The sequence below is a fragment of the Rhinolophus ferrumequinum genome, chromosome X, assembly GCF_004115265.2.
Source record: "Rhinolophus ferrumequinum isolate MPI-CBG mRhiFer1 chromosome X, mRhiFer1_v1.p, whole genome shotgun sequence".
NCBI classification, from domain to species: Eukaryota; Metazoa; Chordata; class Mammalia; order Chiroptera; family Rhinolophidae; genus Rhinolophus; species Rhinolophus ferrumequinum.
Window position 1 is genome coordinate 21,508,979 of NC_046284.1, and position 24,542 is coordinate 21,533,520.

Below are 24,542 nucleotides of genomic sequence, written 5' to 3' on the forward strand. Positions count from 1 at the left end.
TGGAGGGTGGGAGATGAGGGTAAGGGGGATCAAATATATGGTGATGGAAGGAGAACTGTCTCTGGGGGGTGAACACACAATGTGATTTATAGATGATGTAATACAGAATTGTACACCTGAAATCTATGTAATTTCACTAACAGTTGTCACCGCAATAAATTAAAAAAAATTGATTTGAAAATAACTGAATCCAGCCTTAAATCACTGTCTCATAATTTCTTTATCTGTTTTCTTAAATTTCCCCCAACTCCAATTTATTCAGGTAATGAATACTGAGCTCCTCGATGTGCCTGGAATTGGGCTAAGTGCTAGAAGAATCCAGGTAGACAAATGTGGTAAATGCAGTGATGGAAATGTTACAAAATAAGGATGGCCTCAGATGAAGAAATGGGTTTGAGTCACGGAAATCTTAAGCTCCTTGGAAGTTGAATTATCTGAGCTCGGTCTTGAAAGATGAATAGTAGTTCTTCAGGCAGAAAAAGGAGGTAAAAGTAAAGGGAATAACATGTGCAAGGGCACAGAAGGATGAAACAGCATGACAGGTTGGAACACCTAAAACAATTTAGATTTACTAGAATATAAAGTGCAAGGCAGTAGGTGGAAAAACCTGGAGTAAGAGTAAGGCCCACAGAAAAAGATCGTACTGGTAAGTGAAAGTGATTTTGGTTTAATGAATTAAAATATTTGAAAATCCATATAGACATATTCATGTAGTTGATTTACCTTACCCAATTGTTCTGTTTGATTCAGGAAATATTTATTGATTTGTCTGCAACATGTCAGGTAAGTGTGCTAAGTACTGAACACTCAAAAATTAGTAAGATCAGTGAATCCCAAGCACAAGAAACATGAAGAAAACCAACGCATATGCACCAAGGTACATGGTAATCAAATTGCTTAAAACCAGTGATAGAGAAAATCTTACAAGCAGCCAAATAGGGGGGAAAAGACACATTACATCTTAAAAAAAAAAAACACAACAACAACAAAAAAAACAACAGGAGATTTCTCATCAGAAAAATGTAAGCCAGAAGGCAGTGTAACATCTTAAAAGTAGTGAAAGAAGAAAAGTCAACCTAGGTTTCTTTACTCAGTAAATATATCTTTCAAAACTGAGGTAAAATAAAGACTTTTTCAGGTATACAAAAGCTGAAAGAATTAATCACCAGGAGACCTGAACTCCATGAAGTGTTAAAGGATGTCCTTCAGTTCCACTAAAGGATAAAAATCTGGATCTACACAAAGGAATGCAGAGCACTAGAAATAGTAAATATGTGGGTAGGTATAAAGACTTTTTTCTTATCATTTAAATCTCTTTAAAGACAGTCAACAATCTAAAGTAAAAATGATCAATATGTTGTGGATTTATAACATATGTAAAAGTGAAACATGACAAAAATAGCACAAATGTTGGAAAGGAAGAAATGACAGCATAATATTGCAAGGTTCCTATACTATATGTGAGTGTCATATATCACTTGAAAGTAGAATCTGTACACCCGAAATCTATGTAATTTCACCAACAATTGTCACCCCAATAAATTAAAAAAAAAGTAGAATCTAATAAGTAAAGCATGTATGCAAATACTTCTCACTTCACTTGGTTCCAATATGCACAAACTTCAGTTGCCACTCTTTGGTTAAATAATAGCAGTCTCCCAACAACACAGTTCAAATTTTAGTTACCACACTATATCAACAGTGAGTAATTGCATAAAGTACAGACTTTACTGCTAGCTCTTCAGTCCACTGAAAATTATGTAAATAGCAGACGTGCATCATGATCAGTTACCAATGACATCACTTCCTTCAAAGTTTATTGGCAAATGGTCACGTCACAGCTGTTACTCAGTTTATGCACAGATAACAAAGTGTGTAGTTGTGTTGATTCCATGAAACTCAGTGATAAATCCAAGTGACATTTTAAAAAAAACAACGAATTGGCCAGCTATTCTTTTGCATGTGGACATACAGTTGATGTCCCAAAACCATTTATTCTTCACTGAATGTCTTGGTACCCTTATCAAAAGTCAATTGGGGGCAGGTGGATGGCTCAGTTGGGGCGGGCAGATGGCTCAGTCGGTTAGAGCGTGAGCTCTCAACAAGGTTGCTGGTTCAATTCCCACATGAGATGGTGGTCTGAGCCCCCTGCAACTAAAGATTGAAAATGGCGACTGGACTTGGAGCTGAGCTGCGCCCTCCACAACTAGATTGAAGGACAATGACTTGGAGCTGATGGCCCCTGGAGATATACACTCTTCCCCAATATTCCCCAATTTAAAAAGATAGTCAATTGACTGTAAATATGAGGCTTTATTTCTGCACTCTCAATTCTGTTTCATTGATCTAGATGTCTATTTTTGTACCAGTACCACACTGTCTCAATTACTGCAGCTCTGAAGTAAGATTTGAAGTGGGGATGTGTGAGTTCTTTAACTCTGTTCTTCTTTTTCAAGGTGGTTTTGGCTATTTCAATCCCTTTGAATTTCCATATTAATTTTAGGGAGAACTTGTCAATTTCTGCAAAGAAGCTAGCTGAGACTTGATAGGAATTGTCTTGAATCTATAGATCAAGTTGAGTTGTATGCTCTTTTATGGTATAAAGTTTTTCCATTGTTTTCTTTCAACTTTTTTGCTTCCTTCTGTTTTTGATATTTTTCAGTAAATAACTTAATTGGTTGTACTTTTCTTAAGTCCAGTCTGACAATCTGTTCATTTTAGCTACTTAAATTTTGGGTTAAATCTACCACCTTATTTTTGTGCTATAAGTCCCTCTTTTCCATGTTTCTTTCCCTTCTTTCTCACCTTTTCTTATTCCACGGTTTCCTTCTCTCCTGATTTCAAGTTTATGCCCTCTGATTTTACAAAATTTTGGAACTAATCAATACTCTCTTTACAAACAACAAAAGAAACTTTAAATATTAGATTTATTTACTGATCTCTCTCTCAATTTGTTAATATTATATTTTAATTCTATATATTTATATACTTTAACCCTTTGAGACTTACTTTTTCATACAGTTAACATTTATTTGGATTTATCCATATGTTTTTCACATGCTTTGCTCTGCTTTGCTTTCTGCATCTCTGGCGTCTGAGATAACTTTTATTCTACCTTTGGAATTTCCTTTATTGAGGTTCTATTGATGGCAAATTCTCTTATTATATTTCACTCTCTTCCTTGAAAGATACTTTTGCAAGGCATACAATTATAGGTTGGTAGTTATTTTCTGTTGGCACATTAAAGCTATCATTCAATTGTCTATTGGCTCCACTGTTGCTCTTGGGAATTAGCTGTCAGCTGGCTAATGTCTCTCCTTTCTTTGAAAGTAATCTGTCATTTTTCTCTGGCCACTCTACTGTGGTGTCTCTGCTCAGTTCTGAAAAACTCTCAGCTATTGCCTCTCTCTCCTTTCTTTTTAGAACTCTGATTAAGTGTATACTTTAGACCTTAATGTATCACTCTAAATTCCAAGTTTCTTTTATTTTTATTAGTTTCAGGTGTACAAAGCAACGTAACAGTTAAACATTTAAACCCCTCATAAAGTGATAACCCACACCCCAAGCTATTACCCCTCTGACATCTTAAATAGCTGTTACAATACCATTGACTATCTTCCCTATGTGTACTCCACATCCTGTGACTATATATACCTATACATTTAGTTAACAGTTGACATTCAATATTATTCTACTTCAGCTCTTCAGGTGTATAGCGCATTGGTCAGGCATCTACACAGTCTATGACGTGATCCCTCTGATAAGTCCAGTGCCCATCTGGCACCTTCCATGATCTTTACAACATTGTTGTTTATATACCCCATACTGTATTAACTACTAGTTTGTATTTCTTAATGCCTTCACCTTTTTCACCCTGCCCCCAACCCCATTCCCAACTATCACCCTGATAGATCTAGTACCTATCTGGCACCATACCTAGTTATTATAATCTTATTGACTATATTCCTTATGCTATAACCTACATCCCCATGAATACTGTATAACAACCAATTTGTACTTCTTAATCCCTTCTCCTTTCACCCATCTTTAAGCCCCCTACTATCTTAAAGAAGTCCCTCTAAGATTCCTTGTAATACTGGTTTGGTGGTGATGAACTCCTTCAGCTTTTTTTTTTTTTTTTTTTTTTTTGTCTGGGATGCTCCTTATCTGTCCTTCAATTCTAAATGACAGCCTTGCTGGGTAGAGCAATCTTGGTTGTATGTCGTTGCTTTTCATCACTTGGAATATTTCCTCTCACTCCCTACTTGCCTACAAAGTTTCTGTTGAGAAATCAGCTGACTGTCTTATGGGGGCTTCCTTTTAGGTAACTAATTGCTTTTCTTTTGCTTCTTTTAAGATTCTCTCTTTGTATTTGACTTTTGGCATTTTAATTATGACGTGTCTTGGTGTTGGCCTCTTTGGGTTCATCTAATTTGGGACTCTATGTGCTTCCGGGGCTTGAATGTCTATTTCCTTCACCAGCCTAGGGAAGTTTTCTGTCATTTTTTCAAATAGGGTTTCAATTCTTTGCTCTCTCTCTTCTCCTTCTGGTACCCCTACAATCAAATGCTGGTATGCTTGATATTGTCCCAGAGGCCTCTTAAACTCTCCTCAATTTTTTGGATTCTTTTTTCTTTTTGCTGTTCTGATTGGGTATTTTCTACTACCTTATCTTCTACATCGCTGGTTGGATCCTCTGCTTCATCTAATCTACAGTTGATTCCCTGTAATATAGTCTTCATTTCTTTTATTGTATCCTTTATTTCTGACTCATTCTTTTTATGGATTTCATATCCGTTTTTATGCTTCCTGTCTCTCTGTTGAAGTTCTCTCTGAGATCATTGAGCATTCTTATAACTAGTATTTGGAACTCTGTGTCTGATAGATTGCTTATCTCCATTTTGCTTATTTCTTTTTCTTGAGCTTTGTTCTGTTCTTTTATTTGGGACATGTTTCTTTGTCTCCCCATTTTGGCTGCCTCCCTGTGTTTGTTTCTATGTATTAGGTAGAGCTGCTGTGTCTTCTGGTCTTAGTAGAATGGCCTTATGTAGTAGATGTGCTGTGGGGTTCAGTGGCACAGTCTTTCTGGTCACCTGAGCCACACACTCCAAGTGTGTCCCTTGGGTGAGTTGTGTGTGCCCTCCTCTTATAGTTGAGTCTTGGTTGATAACTACACATCAATGTGAGGGACTGACCCTTGGGCTCACTAGTTGTGAGGACTGGAAGAGTTATGCAGGGGCTGATCTTATGGCTCCAGCTCTTTTAGAAGCCAGCCACTGGAGGCACCAGCCCCAGGACCATCTTGGAGGGGATCTGCTATAGGTCTACTTCAGCCACAGTCCGTGCTCCATCGCCCCACCCCCCACCCATTCATCCAGCGGGAGCCAGATGGAAATCCGCAAATGGCTGCTGCCCGTGCTGAGCTTGGAAGCGCCTTGAGAGGCCAAGCCACAAACCAAGGCCGGCTACCATTTTTGCCAGTTTATGGCTGCTCAGCCAGAGCTACAGGACATGCTCAAGCCAGATGCAACTTGTCTAGTTTCCATGAATCTTTGAGAATCTAGGAAAGTTTGCAGCTTGAGCCAAGTCGGGTGGTTTGTATGAAAAAAAAAAAACACTGAAAACAGCCTGGGTGTGCCCAAAAGCTGGGCGGGGCCAGGTCTTGAATTGCCAGGGTGTGGTGATGGAACAGTTCACATGCTGGGAAGGGGGAGGGCTCAACAAGGAAATAATCGCTTCTGCCAGCTCCCCCATCCAGGAGAAAGCTGCCTCTCCAGCCTCCGTCCCAAGCCAGACAACTAAATTTCCCACCATTTGTCCCTGCCACCTTTTCAGGTGCTGCCCCAGCACTGGAGCTCAAAGCGAGTGATTCCATTGGTGGGAAGTTTGTGTGCGGTCCCTTTAAGAGGAGCGCCTGTGAGTGCAGCCGTGCTCTGTCTCATTCAGTCACAATCTCCACTGCTTTTCACAGCCAGAAATTATGGGGACTTCTCTCCCCAGCACTGGAATTCTGGGTTGGGGTGGGGTTGGGATTTCTTGCCCTTCTAGAGGATGGTGAGGGATCCTCACAGCCAAAATAGCCCTCCACATCTTTAATGGTCACACATGGATGTGGGACCAGCCAATTCTGCGTTCTGACCCTCCTACCAGTCTGGAGGTGGCTTCTTCTGCACATCCTTAGTTGAAAGGCTTCAGTTCAGCTTGAATTTAAGTCATTCTGAAAAATGGTTGTTTTGTAGATTAGTTGTAATTTTGATGTGGTTGTGAGAGAAGGTAAACACAGCGTTCACCTACTGTGCCATCTTGGTTCCTCCCTAAGTTTCTTTCTTGTTAGCTGTTTTCATCTGTTTTTGTTTTTGTTTTCAGAAAAAAAGCTTTATTCTAACATCTATTAGACATCATATTATACAATCTGATTTGAAACTTACCAAACAATAGCAAAGCCTATCTAGAGAATCATTTTGTACCCTCTTCTATATACGGTAGTCCCCACTTATTCACAGTTTCGCTTTTTGCAGTTTCAGTTACCCATGATTAACCAAGATCCGAAATATTGAATAAAAAATTCCAGAAGTAAACAATTCTTAAGTTTTAAATTATATCTTATTCTGAGTAACATGATGAAATCTTTCGTGCCCTGTTCTGTCCCACCCAGGATGGGAATCATCCCTTTGTCCAGACTCTCCACACTGTAGATGCCTCCTACCCATTAGTCAGTTAGTACCTGGCTCAGTTTTCATTCACATCCACTGTCATGAGATCACAGTGCTTGTGTACAAGTAACCCTTATTTTACTTAATAATGGTCCCAAAGCACAAGAGTGGTGATGCTGGCAATTCAGATATGCCTAGAGAAGCCGTAAAGTGCTTCCTTTAAGTGAAAAGGTGAAAGTCAACTTAATAAGGAAAGAAAACAAATCATATGCTGAGGTTGCTAAGATCTACAGTAAGAACAAATCTTCCATCTGTGAAATTGCTTAATTTATAAATTAAACTGTATCATAGGTATATATGTATAGGAAAAAAACATAGAGTGTATAGGGTTCAATACTATCTGTGGTTTCAGGCATCTACTAGGCATCTTGGAACTTATCCCCCAGGGATAAGGGAGATTACCATATTCTATGTCTTTGCATATCGGTGCTGATTTCTGAATAATTTCTTCTTTTTAAAACTGAGATATGATTGACGTGTAATGTTATATTAATTTCAGATATACAACATAATGATTTGATGTTTGTATGTACGAGGTGTGATCAAAACAAGCTGCAGCTGAGTGCCATCCAATGGAAAGTCAAGGATCTTCAATATGGGAAGCAGGGTGTAGAACCTTAGTAACAGTGTGTGACAAGTTTCAACATGTTCATTGTAGTCAGTCAGGTGTGAGCTATGGTTGAGAGAAGGTGTGTTTTAAAGTGCTGTAAATCATGGATAATGAACAATGCATTAACACAAAATGGGCAAACAGTTTCATCCTCCATCATGACAACACTCCATGTCACACATCGCCTCTGGTACGGAAATTTCTGTCAAATAAAAACATTACACTGTGTCCTTATCCACCTTATTCACCGAATCTGGCACCATGCGACTTCTGGCTCTTCCCCAAAGTCAAAATGACCATGAAAGGTATACATTTTGAATCAATGCAGGACATTGAGGCAGCCACAACAGTACAAATACAGACACACCTGAACAAGGACTTCCAGAACTGCTTTAGAAAGAGGCAAGAACGATGGGGTAATTGTGTTTGAAGCGAGGGGGAGTATTTTGAGGTGTATTAATGGCAATGTGTCTTTTACTGTAATACATTTTTTTTGTGTGCAAAAAAGTACATATATTTTATTCAAGCAATCACAAAAGGTACTTGCTATATTTAATGTTATATATTTTTTTAATTTTTTAAATTTATTGGGGTGACAATTGTTAGTAAAATTACATAGATTTCAGGTGTGCAATTCTGTATTACATCATCTATAAATTACATTGTGTGTTCACCACCCAGAGTCAGTTCTCCTTCCATCACCATATATTTGATCCCCCTTACCGTCATCTCCCAGCCCCCCAACCCCCTTACCCTCTGGTAACCACTAAACTATTGTCTGTGTCTATGAGTTCTTGTTTATCTTTTGTTTGTCTTGTTCTTTTGTTGCTTTTGGTTTATATACCACATATCAGTGAAATCATATGGTTCTCTGCTTTTTCTGTGTGACTTATTTCGCTTAGCATTATACTCTCAAGATCCATCCATGTTGTCACAAATGTTCCTATATCATCTTTTCTTACCGCCAATTAATATTCCATTGTGTATATATACCACAACTTCTTTATCCATTCATCTATCAAAGGACATTTTGGTTGTTTCCATGTCTTGGCCACCGTAAACAAAGCTGCAATGAACATTGGAGCACACGTGTCTTTATGTGTAGATGTTTTCAGATTTTTTGGGTAGATACCTAGGAGAGGGATTGCTGGGTCATATGGTAATTCTATTCTTAATTTTTTGAGGAACCTCCATACTGCCTTCCATAACGGCTGCACCAGTCTGCATTCCCATCAACAGTGTATGAGGGTTCCTTTTACTCCACAGCCTCTCCAACACTTGTGACTATTTGTCTTGTTGATGATAGCCATTCTGACTGGGGTGAGGTGATATCTCATTGTGCTTTTTATTTGCATTTCTCTGATGATTAGTGATGTTGAGCATTTTTTTATATGTCTATTTGCCATTTGTATGTCGTCTTTGGAGAAATGTCTCTTTAGGTCCTCTGCCCATTCTTCAATTGGGTTGTTTGTTTTTTGGTTGTTGAGTTTCATGAGTTCCTTGTATATTTTCGATATTAGCCCCTTATCGGAGGCACTGTTTGCAAAAATATTCTCCCATTCAGTTGGTTGCCTCTTTATTTTGTCGATGGTTTCTTTTGCTGTGCAGAAGCTTTTAAGTTTCATATTGTCCCATTCATTTATTTTAGCTTTTACTTCCATTGCCTTTGGAGTCAAATTCATAAAATGCTCTTTGAACCTAAGGTCCATAAGTTTAGTACCTATGTTTTCTTCTATGCAGTTTATTGTTTCAGGTCTTATGCTTAAGTCTTTGATCCACTTTGAATTAATTTTGGTACATGGTGACAGATAGCAGTCCAGTTTCATTCTTTTGCACGTAGCTTTCCAATTCTCCCAGCACCATTTATTGAAAAGGCTGTCTTTTCTCCATTGTATGTTTTTAGCTTCCTTGTCAATAATTATCTGTCCATATTTATGTGGTTTTATTTCTGGGTTCTCAATTCTATTCCATTGGTGTATGTGTCTGTTTTTCTGCCAATACCATGCTGTTTTGATTATTGTAGCCCTGTAGTACAAGCTAAAGTCAGGGAGTGTGATACCTCCAGTATTGTTCTTTTTTCTTAAAATGGCTTTGGCTATTTGGGGTCTTTTGTGGTTCCAAACATATCTGATGATTTTTTGTTCTATTTCTTTAAAAAATGCCATTGGGATTTTGATGGGGATTGCATTAAATCTGTATATTGCTTTGGGTAATATGGCCATTTTACCTATGTTGATTCTTCCAATCCATGAGCACGGAAGGTCTTTCCATTTCTTTGTGTCTTCTTCAAGTTCTTTCAAAAATCTTATAGTTTTCAGCATATAGGTCCTTCACATCCTTGGTTAAGTTTATTCCTAGGTATTTTATTCTTTTTGCTGCAATTGCAAAAGGAATTGTTTTTTGTATTTCTTTTTCTGAGATTTCATGGTTAGTATATAGAAATGCAATGGACTTTTGTACGTTGATTTTGTAGCCAGCAACTTTACTGTATTAGTTGATTGTTTCTAATAGCTTTTTGGTGGAGTCTTTAGGGTTTTCTATATATAGCATCATGTCATCTGCAAAGAGTGATAATTTAACTTCTTCATTCCCAATGTGGATGCCTTTTATTTCTTTCTCTTGCCTGATTGCTCAGGCAAGGACTTCCAACACTCTGTTGAAAAGCAGAGGTGATAGGGGACAGCCCTGTCGTGTTCCTGAACATAGAGCAAAAGGCTTCAGTTTTTCACCATGAATTATGAGATTAGCTGAGGGCTTGTCATATATGGCCTTTATTATGTTAAGGTATTTTCCTTCTATACCTATTTTATTAAGTGTTTTAATCATAAATGGATGTTGTATTTTGTCAAATGCTTTTTCTGCATCAATTGATATAATCATATGATTTTTGTCCTTTATTTTGTTTATGTGATGTATCACATTGATGGATTTGCGGATGTTGAACAGATTTTTTTTCTTGTGATAGCTTTTAAGATCTATTTTCTTATGAATAACTTCTTCTGAAATGTCTTCCAATTCACGAATTCTCTAATTGTGTCTAATTTGCTGGCAATCTCTTTGATTTTTAATTTTTTTACCTCAGGAAGTTTGATTACATAATTTTCAAATATGATAATTCTTCAGAATTTCTTATCCCCCCCACACACATTTTCAGTTCTTTAAACATAGTAAACATAGTTCTTCATATTCTGTGTTTCTGAATTATTCTCTGTTTCCTTCATATTCCAGTATCTGAATTATTTCAGGATATGTCCCTGCTGTCTGTTACTTTTGCCAATTCTCATTTGTGGTAATTCAATTGCTTGCTGGATTATTAATTTTTCTGTGTGAGGTGCTCACTTTCTTTTATAAAATAATTTGAATAAATTCTTTGAGATCTAGGAGAAAGGTGAATTTCTTCACAAAGGATTTATGTCTGCTTTGGCTAAGTATCTGGGAACATTAACAGGCCAGAATCACTTTAATTTTCTGACTAGAGATTTCTTGAATCACCTGGGTAGTGTGAATTGGGGCTGCATAGTGAGAAATTCTACATGAATTTTTCCTCCCTGTCCTTGGCACCACTAAGGAAATGGTCATTGGTAGACCCCTGGGAGAGTGAGTGAGAAAACAAGTTAGGTTCTCCTTCACTGAGGGTTTATTCATTTTGGGCACCAATTATTGGGAAAAGGACTTCTGTTAGACTTGCCACGTTTAATTGGTTGCTGTACTTGTGACTTTCACCCCTATGTTTTGGGTGGCTTTTGCAAAGTTAAAATCCTCAAACTCCCCAAATTCTGCAATTGTCATCAGAAAAAAGCTGATTTCATTACTTCACTTCTTTATGTTCTCACAGTCTCTTAGGTTTTATCCTAATAATTCCTTACCTTACAAATTTTTGAGGCTTTTAATTAGATGTTTTCTCATCCATTAACCATTACTTTTTGTTGTTTTCAGCAGTAATGACATGCCAGAAACAAAAAAAACCTATACTCTCTCTTTGGTCCACTTCAACGTAGCTCTGGATCCATTAAAACTCCTTTCACATAAGTCAGAAAAGATCACTAAATTGCCATATCGATTTGACATACTTTTCATTCCTATCTGATTCAACCTCTCCACTGTTTCTGACATACCTGATTGCTCCTTTTCTCTTGGAACCATTTCTGGCTTTCACAACACCTCACTTTTCTATACAACTCTTCAATGACCATTCCTCAGGGCTCATATCTGGGTCTTCTCATTTTTACATTTCCTCTGCCACCATTCTGCCTTAAGCTACATCTCTGTCTTACATTACTTTAACAGCCTCCTCATTGGATTTCCTCTGCCCACTCTTCTCTCTTACCAATCCATTCTTCCACAGCCACCAGAGTGATATTTTTAAAATGAAAATTGCCTGGGTCAAACCCTTCAAAATATTGCATTTGAACCTTAGATAAGTTACAAACTATTTGACATTATCCACAAAACAGTATGATCTAAACCCTGCTTGTATATCCATAATTGTCCTCTTGTATAGTACCATAGACAAACTTACCTTTTTTCAGTTCCTCAAACATGTCATTCTTTCTCACCTCAGATCCTTGACACTTGCTGTTCCCTCTTCCTGGAATATTGTTTCCATGCTTTTTGCATAGTTAACTCCTACTCATATTTTATATCTCACTTTAACTGTTATTTTCTGAGACTTTCCCTGGACGCCTAATCCAATGGCATCCTGTTCTTTTCCTTTAGAAAATTTATCACAATTTGTGATTAAATATTTATTCTAAATTTCTTTATTTAGGGTCTGTTCTCCCAATTATTTTTAAGTGTCAGGAATGTGGAAGCCCTATTTGCTATCTTCCCACTCTATGCCCAGGACTTAGCACAGTGTTTGGCACATAGGAGTCCAAGAAGCATATGCTAAATTACTGATTTCTGTCTCTTTAAGCAGACCTACATGAAAAGTAGAATTATAATTACAACTACATGTTGAGCAAAGATTTGGAACGAAGGGGTATGAGTTAGAAGACAATAATACTCATAGAAATCAGACTGAAATAGGGTATATCTGTGAATAGACCTATAATGCTTAAATCCATAGCATCTAGATTACTGTCCCCTGATTAGTATTTGATGAATGAAACCAGCACCTTCCCCAATAACTTAATACATGGCTTTTTATTATTGTTAGCTACACTTTAAAGCAAATAACTAATCATCTACAAACAGCATGTGTTTCTCATGTTGGTGAGCAAATTCATTATTTGGAACTCTGAAAACATTTTCCCACAGATCCAACATTATATACAGTGGTTAGGTTCCTTTGGTTAGTTCATAATGTTTAATTTATAATTCATTTATCCATTTAAAATATTAATTGAGCATTACTTTTTGCCAGGAACTATTCTAGCATTGAGGATACAATAATAAAATATACAAAATCCCTGTCCTTATGGCTTTTATATCCATATGATCAAACAGAAAAGAAAGAAGTAAAATATATAGAATGGTAGATGGTGATATACGCTACAGTGAAGAACAAAGCAGAGTACAGGTATAGGGAATGAGGGAATGCGATTTTAGCCTCTTCTTAGTAGAATTTATATCCCATACCATTCGAAAGGATTTAAGATAGACATTATTTATAGAACCTCATTATCACAAATAAAATAAAACACTTATACAAAGAAAGACTTCCAACTGGGAAACTTTGTAAAAACATGTTTCCTTCACTACAGCAGTAAGACAGGCAGATAGCTGCTGGGGCTTTAAGTCACCGACAAGTTATCACAGCCTGTGACAGAATCTCCAAAAAGGCAGTGGCTAGAGAGGGTAAGAGGCTGAAAGCAAAAATTGAAATTCCAGGAAGAAAGAAATGAGGAGCAAAAAAGGAAAGCACCCTTCTTGCTGATAGTAACTCCTGTGCACAGGCAGCCCCCACTATTCAATCGCTACTTGGTGGTCTTTAATTTTTCCAACTGTAACTATATTTGACTATGATCTCTTTCCTATTTGGAATACTATAGTTGTACAACTTTTCTCTTGTTCTATTTCCAAAACAAATATTTAGTTTTGGTAGGTTTTCTGATAAACTTAATTGTCAGTAACATAAGGAAATGACAGAAAAAGATTCCTTCTTATCCTACCTGTACCGTTAAAATTTATATTAAAGAATGTTTATGACCAGTATACTACTCTGGCTCCCTTTTATATTTTACCTTAATTACTGGGATAAAGGCAGGACCTGGGGTGAAACAACAAGAAGAAGCAATATTGGTACAAAGTTTCAAACAGCATTCCTAGCACCATAGTGATGACTGAACAAGTAAAATAAGGATTGCATTTTCAACAAACGGTACTGGAATATTTTATATCCATACACAAAAAAAGAATTTTTATCTATGCTCACATCATATACAAAAGTTAACTCCAAATGTGTCACAGACCTAGTTTAAGCTATAGCCTTAAAACTATATAATTTATAAAAGAAAACTTTGGAGAAAGTCTTCTTTGACCTTGGGTGAGGCAAATATTTCTTAGATATAACATCAAAAGCACATCCATAAAAGAATAAATTTATATATTGGACTTCACCAAAATCTAAAACTTCAGCTCTTCAGAGGACACTGTTTACGAAATGTAAATACAAGACATTGACCAGGAGAAAATAATCACAAATCTTATATCTGGTAAAGGACTTGTACATAGAACATATAGAACTCTTACAGCTCAATAATAAAAAAGACAAGTAACCCAACTAAGAGCAAAAGGCAAAAGATTTGAACAGACACTATACAGGTGGCAAATAAGCACATGGAAAGGACACTAAATATCATTAGTCATAAATGAAATGCAAACTAAAACCACAATGAGATACCACTGCACTCCTATTAGAATGATTAAAATTAAAAAGACTGATTATACCAAATATTGGCTAGGACGTGGAAGAACTGGAACCCCTGTACACTGCTGGTGGGAACGTAAAATGGTATAAGCACTTTAGAAAACAATTTGACATTTTATTTTATTTTATTAATTTATTTTTAAAATAGAGATATAATTGACATAACCACATTATATTAATTTCAGGTGTACAACATAACGATGTGATATTTGTATATATTGTGAAATGATCACTACAATAAGTCTACTTAACATCTGTTACCATACCTAGTTGCAGAATATTTTTTCTTGTGATGAGATAATTTGGCTATTTCTTAAAAGTCTTAATATATACCTATTATATGATCCAGACATTCTACTCCTAGGTATTCATCCAAGAGATATGAAAGCATATGGTCATTCAAAGACTTGTACTTGTGGATATTTATAGCAACTTTACTTGGAATAGCCAAAAACTGAAGGCAACTCAGATGTCCTTTCACAGGTGAATGAATTAAAAAACCCTGGTACATTTACACAATGTAATACTATTCAGCAATAAAAAGGAATGACCTTTTGTTACATACAACAATATGGATGAATCTCAAAATAATTATCCTGAATGTAAAATGTCAGACAAAATGACTATATACTACATGATTCCATGTATATACAAATTCTAGAAAATACATACTCATCTGTAGTGACATAAAGCAGGTCAGAGGTTTTTGAGGGATGGGGGTGAGGGAAGGAGAGACTGCAAAGGGGCATCAGGAAACTTTTGGGGGTGATGAATATGTTCACTATCTTGATTGTGCTGATGGTTTCATGGACATATACATGTGGCAATAATTATCAAATGATATGGTTTTAATATGTACCGTTTATTTTATGTCAATTATGCCTCAATAAAGCTGTTTAAAATTATTTTGGGGGCCGGCCTGGTGGCTCAGGCGGTTGGAGCTCCATGCTCCTAACTCCGAAGGCTGCCGGTTTGATTCCCACATGGGCCGGTGGGCTCTCAACCACAAGTTTGCAGGTTCAACTCCTCGAGTCCCTCAAGGGATGGTGGGCTCTGCCCCCTGCAACTAAAGCTTGAACATGGCACCTTGAGCTGAGCTGCTGCTGAGCTCCCAGATGGCTCAGTTGGTTGGAGCGCAGGCTCTCAACCACAAGGTTGCCAGTTCGACTCCCGCAGGGGATGGTGGGCTGCGCCCCCTGCAACTAGCAATGGCAACTGGACCTGGAGCTGAGCTGCTCCCTCCACAACTAAGACTGAAAGGACAACAACTTAAAGCTGGACGGCACCCTCCACAACTAAGATTGAAAGGACGACAACTTGACTTGGAAAAAAGGCCTTGGAAGTACACACTGTTCCTCAGTAAAGTCTTGTTCCCCTTCCCCAATAAGATCTTTAAAAAATATGTATATTTGAAAGTTGCAGCCAGAAGATGAACAAGTTCTGGAGAGCTAATGTGCAGCATAGTGATTAGTCAACAATTCTGTATTTAAAAGTTACTAAGAGACTAGATCTTAAATGTTCTCACCACAAAAAGAATTGGTAATTATGTGACGTGATGCAGGTGTTAGCTAATGCTACAGTGTAATCATATTGCAATATATAAATGTATCAAATCAACACACTGTACACCTTAAACTGACACATTGTTATATGCCAATTATATCTAGTAAAAAATAAAGTGAAGAGAAAAGAGGAATGAGGACACTGAACATTCTGGAGAGAATTAATTGAGATTGTAGAATAAAATAGTATTAAAATCTCTAGGGAGGGGCATGTGTGAGTTTTGAAAACAAAACATTTTGTTTCATTGTCATGATTTGTTTGCAGGTACAATAACTAACTTATTTTTAAATTTCAAATTGCACTAAAGGAAAGCGTGACATTTTTAGATGCATCAAAAGAGAGGAGGGTTTTTAAAGGTTACAAAATTAATATATTTTATTCCCAAAGAACGTTGCCAGCATCTCCTTTTCTGTTGTTTTAGATACATATACATGGATTTTTTAAAAAAGTCAAACAATAGAGTAATGTAAGAAATGAAAAGAGAAGTCTTCCTCTGTCCTTGTCCCACCCTAATCTTGTCCCTAGGCTTTACCATCATAATAGCGTCTTATGAATTCATCCCAAAATTTTCTACAATATACAAGTAGAGAGAGAAAGGATTTTTTGCTTGTTTTGTTCCGTTTGGACACCAACTGGATCACACTAAACATAGAGTCCAATACAAATAGATCTCCCTTATTCTTTTTAACACCTGAATGATTGTCCATTGCTTGATGTAACTTGATTTATTTAATTTATTCTACTAGTCACTCATTCATGGATACTTAAGTTCTTTCTACCTGTTGGTGGTTTCAATATTGCATGAATATTCTTAAACAGTGTTTGCTGTACTTGTGCGCATATATTTGTAGGAGAAAGTCACAAAACTCGGATAACAGAGTGATTAAGTGCATGGACATTGGTCCGAAAGAGGTTGCAGGAATTTACATTCCCATTATTATTGTTTGGAGAGTGCCCATTGGTTCCCCCACACCCTTGCCAACAATGGAAGGTGAATAATGCTGTTTTAATAGGCATTCTTTAACTGTGAGTGAAGTTGAGCATTTTTTTAATGTTTTACTGGATATTTGTATTTCTTTAAAGAAGAACTTTGCTAAAGAGTTGAAAATGAATGGATGTATACGGCACTTTAGGGGAACACAGCCATTAGAGTAAATGAACATACTTCCATGTTAACTTGCGCTTTAAAGAAATACAACTTTTCTATTGCTAATATTAAGTGTGAAACGTACAAAGACAAGGACAATAGAAATACAGTTTTCTGGCATTTAAAAAGTTGACCAATGATCTGTAATGTGCCATGGGCAGTAAAACATATGGTGGGAATTAAGATTTTCAGAGGGATAGAAAGAATGGCTTGTTTCTTTCACTGGCTAAAAGGTTATGACCCACCGTGCACCACGTGACCTGTCAGGACCTACTGACCCACCAATTATCCTGTGGAAAATGGAACTCACTAACTCTTCCTAATTTTCACCCAAATCTGCAGCTCCCGCTGTGTTCCCCATCTCTGTTAAAGGCATCATATCTACCCAGTCGGCCAAGCTGGAAATCTGGGAGGTGTTATCATTTCTTTCTCTGCCCCAGGAAGCTGCTCCCCACCCTCACCTCTTACTGGGTCTTTGTGAGGCTGAAACAAGGTACCATGTCTAGAAGTGCCCAGCACAATGTCAGGCAGGCAGTGGTCGGGAAAGAGATTTATTTCTTTGTTTCACCTTGTGCAATTTTTGCTTTATCCACAGCTCTATCCCCAACCACAACAAAACCCCCAAAACAACAAACATTTTTAAGCAATGCTTTCTTATTAGTGATCTACAGCTTTCCACATGGTTTACCTAAGGCTTCTGCCCTACTTGTTAAACTGTATACCTGGAAGAACTGGTATATAGGACACTCACCTTTTACTAGGCAGGTATAATTGAGTTCTTCATGTGGAACATATTAATTGAAAAATACCCTAATCTTTTTATTTTATAAATAGAAAGGATGTTAACGATTTCTTCTCTTTTTACAGATCAGCATTGTTATTTTAAACTTTGGTTTGGAAGGAAAATGAGATGGAATGCTCTCAGAAAGATTTTGGAAGGGAGGTCATATGAAGGCAAAGGCAGAATGTCTAAATGGTGGTGGGAAGTGAAATAAAAATCTACAGTCACCACCTCCTGACCTAGTTATAGGTTATCAGTATCTCCTTGACGACAAAGCATATTTCTGGCCCATATCTTCCACCACGTTCTATTGGTGGATGCTCAGAGACTACAAACTCACTTTAATATGTCTATTATCCTCAGCAAAACATAATTAAGAACATAATGGACTACTTCTAAAAATAATATTGTACATTTCAAAACAAAATGTTATGAGATTTGGATTATCTGCTGTTTTGAATTATCTCTGCCACTGCTCAAGAGGGTCAAATTTCCTCTGCAGCTTCGAGGCCTTTGAAAACATGTGTTTAGTTATAAACATGGGTCCCTCTGGGGAATCTCCAAATGGGAAAGTTTCTCTTTGTGAGTGAGAAATGCATGTATTTCCTTTGACACAAAGGAGAGCATTAATGCTTGCCAATTTGCAGATAATTTGAAAAGGTGTTCTAACCCCCAAACTCTTACCGGTCAACAAAAATGTTTCTAGCACCTATTGGCAATGAGCATGAGTCAGTACAAGTTTAGTTCTTAACTACTGGTCTGGGACATATTGTAAAGTGTTAAAAATGAAAAGCATTTTTTTTTATTTAGAAAAGTAGCTAATGCCTCTCTTTCACCCTATTTTCCTATAACACCTAGCCCCTTCTTCAGGGACAAGCACTGTTAGTAATTTCTTAAGAATACTTTTAGAAATAACCTATACAAATACTTGTACATATGTGTATAGGTATTTATCCCTTCTTTTTTACATAAATGGGAACATATCATTCTTACTGTCCTACATTATTTTTCACTTACTATATCTTAGAGATTGTTCCATATCAGATCTATCTATAATCTATCATCTATTTATCTATCATCTGTGTTTATTTTTTAACAATACCATAGTATACCATTGTGTGACTCTACATTTATTTAACCAGTCCTTATTCTAGATATATGTTGTTCCTAGTTTTCTTTTCTATTACAAGTAATACTGCCATAAAACATTACACTTCCCCCTTTAAAAGGGGAAATGTGAGAGAGATACAAGAAATAGGGAAAACAGCACAATACTCTCTATCTTGATCACCCAACTTTAACAATAACCAACAAACTCATGGGCAAAGTTGTTTTGTCTATCCTCCTCCACCTTCCCCATGAGATTATTTTGAGGCAAATTTCTTCCATAAACATTTCGTTATATATCTATAAAGAGAAGCACACCTTTAAAAAATAAGTGCATACCATTACCATACCTAAAAATTAACATTAATTTCTTGATATCAATAACATGCTGTCAATGTTCAAATTTCCTCTATGGACAATTGTTTACAACTAATTTGTTAAAATCGAAATCCAAACACGGTCCATACATTGCATTTGATTGACATAACCTCTTAAGTCTCTTTTTTATTTGAATTTTTTAAAAAGATTTTTATTAAAATATAGCTAACGTACAATATTATATTAATTTCATGTATACACCATACTTACTCAACATTTATATACCTAAAGAAGTGATCACCATGATAATAAGTCCAGCAACCATCTGACACTGTCCCACGCTATCACAATATCATTGACTATATTCCCTATGTTGTACATTATATCCCCATGACTTACTTTTTTTTTATACCAAGAAATGTTAAGTCTCTTTTAATTTATAAATCCCCCCTCTTCCTTTTTTTCCTTGCAATTTATTTGTTGGCAAAGCTGGATCGATTGCCTTACAGTTTCCCACATTCTGGATTTTGCTGACTGCATTGCATGGTGTTTAACATGTTCTCCCTTCTTTCTTATAGTCCCTACAAACTGATGGTGTGATCAGGAAACTTTATCAGATTCAGGTTTAATGCTCAGGCAAGAACAGTTCCTAGATGGTGCTGCGTACTTCCCTCAGGAGACCATAAGCATTCTGGTATATAGGTGGAAGTTTGACTGTAGGATACATTCGTCTTAGTGAAATTGCTTGTTTGATTTTTTATTTTGATGGCTATTACCAAATTGCCTTCCACAGAAATTGTACCAACTTGCATTCCCTCCTGAAATAAATGAGTCTGTTTCCCCATATCAACGTTGCTTGATCCAGCTCTTTAGTTTTTGTCAATTTGATATGTGAAAAATGTTATCTTGTCAAGTGTTAATGCAGCCTAGACTTAACTAGAACCAGATTTCACTTTGCTGCAGCCCAATTTCTTTCTTCATTAGTTCACATGAATACAATATTGTAGGTCAATATAACTGTGGTGACATTACAAATGATCTATATAAGCCAAAATGAATTGGCATGTGTAAAATATTTGTTGAAACTTAATGTAAAGCCATGTGTGCAATGCTACTGCCTTTGGTTTTCAATGCAGACAAAGCTCAAAGAAATCTTGTGTGCATATTTAGAAAATTGGTTTAATTTCCCATGCTTATAGCTTCAACTCTGTGCCAACTATGTGGTGGGATGCAGTGATAGTAAGACCAAGAGCTTTGTGCCAATGAGCTTACAGTCCAGTAAAGGAGGTGAAACCCTTCATTATAATGCAGTTAAAAACCAGAGGAAGGAGAAGTCACTTCAGCTGGAGAGGTCAGAAAGTGTTGGCATTTCAAATGGGGCCTTGAAGAATAGATGAGCCTCAGATAGGCAGAGATGGAGATAGCATTATGGCAAGAAGGGCATGACCAAAGGTGGGAGATGAAGAAAGCCCAGTTGAGCTGCAGAGTAAATAAAGGACTTGTGGGGAATTGGAGAGACCACGAACTTGGGAAGGATAGAAAGCCAAACTAATTAGCATAGTTATTTATGAGACGTATTTTGAAGGATTAAAAAGAAATAATTATTACTGTAAAAAGTAAAAGACCAAATAGGTGATTTAAAAAAAAAAATCATGTGGATCTTTTCAATAGTAGTCACTTTACAACATGTTGTCATTATATCTTCTAACAATCTTCAATGATAACCTTATGTGCATGTAATGTATGTCAACCAAACACAGTTTCTATAATGTTCTGCATAGCCTGATTAGGAAAAAAAATAGGAGAAGCCACATTTCTTCCTTGCTTAATCAAAGCTAGATGGCACTGAAGCACTGAGGGGTTTTATTTGTTTGTTTGTTTTAAATCATAGTTTAGAGTAACAAACAACTCTTGAGGGAAATTTTCAGAATTCTTAATAATCACACCAAATTACCAGACTCACTGAATTTCTCCACGTTGTGACTGCAGAGAAGAGATACCATTCATCTTCTAGAAAGCTGAGATTCTGCAGAAGGCAAGCTACAGTAATAATCAGCATTTTCTGCTAACAGACCAGGTATTAAGATTTATGTCAAAGAATAGGTACACTTTGAAGCAGTGCTGTCCAACAGAAGTTTTTACAGTGATAGAAATGTTCTATATCTTCATTGGCTAATACAATAGCCACTAGCTACGTGTGGCTGTTGAGAACTTGAAATATGGCTAGAGAGACTGAGAAATTGCATTTTTCATATGATTTCATTTTCATTAATTAAACTTTAAATATAAAATAGCCACATGTGGCTATTAGGTAGTGGTGCAGTTTTAACTAAAAACGGTTATTCAGAGTGGCCGGTTGGCTCAATGGTTATAGCACAATGTTCATAACACCACGGTCACCGGTTCTATTCCCACATGGGCCAGTGAACTGCACCCTCCACAACTAGATTGAAAACAATGACTTGACTTGGAGCTGAGCTGCACCCCCCCACACCAACTAGATTGAAAACAATGACTTGACATGGAGTTGATGGGTCCTAGAAAAACACACTGTACCCCAATAAAATAAAATAAAAATGGCTATTCACTTTTTCCTGAAAGATTGATTTATTGATGAAAATACCATACACCACTACACATGAACTCACAAACTATTTATTTATTTATTTATTTATTTATTTATTTATTTATTTATCTCAGGTGTATAAAACAACATCTTAATGTTTATGCTATCACGAGGACAAGATGCAGTCTGGAGCAATAGAACTTTTCATACCCTTAGAGGCAATGGTAATTGACTTCTTTATGCATTTTACTGGGTCCTATTCTTTTAACAAAGGCAAGCAAGCATGCCTATGTTGTACAACACACTTTAAAATACAGATAAGAAAAGATTAAGACTCTTAAGTGGCAATAATCAAAGTACGATTTGCTAAACGGTACAGCTCCTCAATTCTCTGACTTTAACTGAGTTGGATTTTCTTTTTCTCCAAATGTCTCGAAGGCTAACCTTCTGAATACTTCATGCAGTGGAAATATGCCTTAAGTTACTAACCAAGAGCCCCCTTTACAGACTTTTTAAAATGGAATTTCAGATTCATTAGAACAAAAGGATGCACTTTTCTCGACCTTGGAAGCCTGTGACCATTGGGAGATGAAAAGAGTAGTGACACTAAGGAAAACTATTGTCCAGAAAAATAAGCCTCTCCAAGGGGCACCAGGAATCCACAATAAAATCCCTGTTTCCAAGAATATCCAGGCATTTCCATCAAAAAAGCCTGGAAAGATAAATAGAATGTCCTTAAAAGCCACAGGTTTTTAATAATACAAAATGTCTAAGTCCAGGGTAAACAAAGAGCTAAGAAAAACTAACATCTACTAAAACTAACATCTACTAACTCAAGTTTCTCAAGACCCAGGTCGTGACCTAGAGCCTGATCACAAGGTATTTTTCAAAAGGGCTGCTTTTCCTGCGCCTGCAATGAGTTTATTTGGTGGAACTTATTTGGCTACATAACTCTACAACTGCACAGAAATTTTAAGCCAGGTGAACGACAATGACTCTTCCAGTTCACAACAATGAGAAAAGAGATTTGGGGGTCCATTTGAAAAGTGATGTCAATGCCTTCTGTATGGCAACCAAAATGAACCAGGTTGATTTGTTGAACCGAAAGTTAACACATTTTCATCTTATCGGTATCTTGCTACATTAGTTCCTTTCTCACCCGATTTCCCAGAAGTGATTAGTGAAGCTTTTCAAAATGTGGTGAAGTCTTCATCTTCAATGCTTTCTGAATGAGCTATGTTCAAGTACCGTCCTTTCCGTTTTCAACCCTCTAGGAGGCAGAAGTCAACAGATCTATCCTTCCCTTTGTTGCACAAGCTATTTAAACTTGGTGCTATACCACATCCTTTCTCTGAAGGGCTGATTTCCAGGAACTAACCTGTGGTTTTGAAAACAGAGTATTTTCCATAGCAGGCCTATCAGTTATTATTGACATTATTCATGTATTCTGAAGGTGTGCCCCAGGGCTTTTACAATGGGCTACTAAAAAAAAAAAAATCAAAGAGCAATAAAAAGAACCAGGAGTCTTGCTCAACCACCTTAATGTTAATTCATTTGTTTTTGTACTTAGCATTTTGTTCACTGAGGAAGGCTCTGAAAATGTTAAAAGCCAGAACAAAACTAATTTCCCATAGTCCCTAAAGTGTTTTTCCATGATTTTATAAATAATTCAAGAATATGTCATTTTTCTTTTTAAAGTTCTGTTAAGTAACAGCTCCTGAGAATTAAACTGTCACTACTGAATCACTCTTCTACACTGGAACTAGCCTTATGTTTTCGGTCTTTATCTTTCAGTGTTTATTCAACAATGGGTGAGGCCATCTTTTTTCGGATGCAAGGATTTATTTATTGTAAACTATTTTTATTTTTTAATGATTTACAATAAATTATGTAGGCTGGCAAAAAATCATTAAAGAGTGGATTCTCGTCATGCTTATTAGAAGAACAGTTCTCTGAGCACTTTTAAAAAGTCAGGTTGAGGTTGTGTGTCAGGGCTCAAGTTTCACAGCCATCTCCACTTTGAAACATAATATATAAAAGCAGTGTTTTTTTTTTTTTTAATAAGAAATCAAGTGTGCTTAAGTGGGAAACATTTCAACATTTAAACTATGCTCGAGCTCTCTACTTTGAAATAGAAGGATCCGAGGAAAGAGCGATGGCTAGTTTGTTGCTGAAAGAATCTTTGTGAGATGTTACTGCTGTCCCTTTGGCTGAAATGGTGACCAGCACTAATCCTAAAGGTCAAGCTAGTAACAATGCCTTCTGAGTAGTGCGTTTTAACATCATTAAAAAAAAATCTATAAAATGAAAGGGCTAAATCCAACCTCTTTATAATAATAATTATACAATTTCGATTTTTGTAAATTATGCATTTACTAAGGGCTCAGAATTAAGATGGCAGGGAATTTAAATAAGTGTGAGATAGTGTCTTAATCCTTAAAGAACTCAATATGCTATTGACCTGGTGAAACATTTAAAAAACAATGTAAATGCTTAACTAAAGGCAAGAACAAGGGAAGGCAAGAAGAATCCACTTAAATCTGAGTTCTCCAATTTTAAATTTCTAAAAAGCATAAACACTTTTTGCAAATGCTGACACAATTAAAAAATGGTATTTTGGCAGGGATGATAAACATTTGATAAAGTGTAGATTAGTGAGAATAGACTGTTGCATCGCCTGCATTTCAAATAGGAAGTGCAATGCATAAGAGGTATTTAGTGGATACTAAATTTCTTGAAGTCAGATGATCTGGGTTCTAGCTAAATTGTGGAACTTCGAGCAAGTCTCTTTAACATGCTTCACTGCACTTTTCAAATTCATTTTTTTATTATGTTAATTTCAGGTATACAAAACAACATAATGATT

The 24,542-nt window shown here is 36.5% G+C and overlaps 1 pseudogene across 1 annotated transcript in view; it reads left to right on the plus strand.

Annotated features, from left to right (window-relative positions):
- Positions 1-776: 776 nt before the first annotated feature.
- Positions 777-24,542, plus strand: part of LOC117033810 (alpha-2A adrenergic receptor-like) — a 38,003-nt pseudogene continuing 14,237 nt past the window's right edge. The window contains exon 1 of the transcript XR_004424973.1: positions 777-783. The product of XR_004424973.1 is annotated as an alpha-2A adrenergic receptor-like (transcript). The remainder of the gene's footprint in view (positions 784-24,542) is intronic.